Here is a 2073-nt window from a genome sequence, read left to right as displayed (position 1 = left end):
GCCAGGCAGTAAATAATGAAGATTTCAGCGAGAGGGCAACCTTTCTCAACTTTTCCAATGTAGTGTAAGAAGTAAAATGTAGAAATATATGTGTAGAACTAACTATCATACATGAAAGAGACTTAAAAATATTTACACTTGCAACAGTATAACAGTATTAGCCATAAAACTCGAGCAAAAACTTGTTGTTATTGTGGCCTTGAGTCAGAAGACTGGTTTGATTTAGCTCTTCGTGATACTTCATCTCCAAGTAACTACTGCAACCTACTTCCTTCGGAATCTTCTTACCGTATTCATCTCTTGCTCTCGCTCCACGGTTTTTACCGCACACACTTCTCTCTAATACTAAATTGGCGATCCCTCGGTGTCCTATCAACCGATCCCTTCTTCTAATCAGTTTGTACCACAAATTTATAGCCTCCCCAGTACTATTCAGTATCTATTCATTAGTCATGTGATCTACCCATCTAATGGCCTTCGTTTTCTATGTGGGTTTCCTGGATAATGGGTATGTCTATGTTGTGGTCTAGGAAGAGTTTTGATTTGGAGTCACTCTTAGCCGTGATAAGATCTTCAGAATGTAATTGGAAGATTCGGACAGTGTTGTTAATCATTCAGTCCGGTGAAGGGCCAGTCCGAGTTTGCTTTGTAGCAAAGCCAGGAGATTTGAAGATATTATCTGGCAGCTGAAGGTCGCTCTGACTCATTCAGCGTTTACCCAGCGTTCTGTCACGGAAGCGAGACCGATGGAAGGGCAACAGAAACACTACGATGAGGCGACAAAAGTCACGAGATACCTCTCAATATCGTGTCGGGCCTCCTTTTGCTCGGGCAGTCAACACGACGTGGAATGGCCCCAACGAGTCATTGGAAGTCCCCTGCAGAAATATTGAGCCACGTTGCCTCTATAGCCGTCAGCGATCGTGTGAGACCCAACTCGCTTTATTCGTTCATGAGACCCAGAAAATATTAGATATAGGCTCCCAGGTAGATGCTATTTTCCTTGACTTCCGGAAGGCGTTCGATACAGTTCCGCACTGTCACCTGATAAACAAAGTAAGAGCCTACGGAATATCAGACCAGCTGTGTGGCTGGATTGAAGAGTTTTTAGCAAACAGAACACAGCATGTTGTTATCAATGGAGAGACGTCTACAGACGTTAAAGTAACCTCTGACGTGGCATAGGGGAGTGTTATGAGACCATTGCTTTTCACAATATGTATAAATGACCTAGTAGATAGTGTCGGAAGTTCCATGCGGCTTTTCGCGGATGAATCTGTAGTAAACAGAGACATTGCAGCATTAGAAAATTGCAGCCAAATGCAGGAAGATCTGCAGCGGATAGGCACTTGGCGCAGGGAGTGGAAACTGTCCCTTAACATAGACAAATGTAATGTATTGCGAATATATAGAAAGAAGGATTCTTTATTGTATGATTATATGATAGCGGAACAAACACTGGTAGCAGTTACTTCTGTAAAATATCTGGGAGTATGCGTGCGGTACGATTTGAAGTGGAATGATCAAATAAAATTAATTGTTGGTAAGGCGGGTACCAGGTTGAGATTCATTGGGAGAGTCCTTAGAAAATGTAGTCCATCAACAAAGGAGGTGGCTTACAAAACACTCGTTCGACCTATACTTGAGTATTGCTCATGAGTGTGGGATCCGTACCAGATCGGGTTGACGGAGGAGATAGAGAAGATCCAAAGAAGAGCGGCGCGTTTCGTCACAGGGTTATTTGGTAAGCGTGATAGCGTTACGGAGATGTTTAGCAAACTCAAGGGGCAGACTCTGCAAGAGAGGCGCTCTGCATCGCGGTGTAGCTTGCTGTCCAGGTTTCGAGAGGGTGCTTTTCTGGATGAGGTATCGAATATATTACTTCCCCCTAGTTATACCTCCCGAGGAGATCACGAATGTAAAATTAGAGAGATTAGAGCGCGTGCGGAGGCTTTCCGGCAGGCGTTCTTCCCGCGAAACATACGCGACTGGAACAGGAAAGGGAGGTAATGACAGTGGCACGTGAAGTGCCCTCCGCCACACACCGTTGGGTGGCTTGCGGAGTATACATGT

The sequence above is a fragment of the Schistocerca nitens genome, chromosome 12 (genome assembly GCF_023898315.1).
Source record: "Schistocerca nitens isolate TAMUIC-IGC-003100 chromosome 12, iqSchNite1.1, whole genome shotgun sequence".
In the NCBI taxonomy this organism is placed as follows: domain Eukaryota; kingdom Metazoa; phylum Arthropoda; class Insecta; order Orthoptera; family Acrididae; genus Schistocerca; species Schistocerca nitens.
This window is presented reverse-complemented; position numbering follows the sequence as displayed.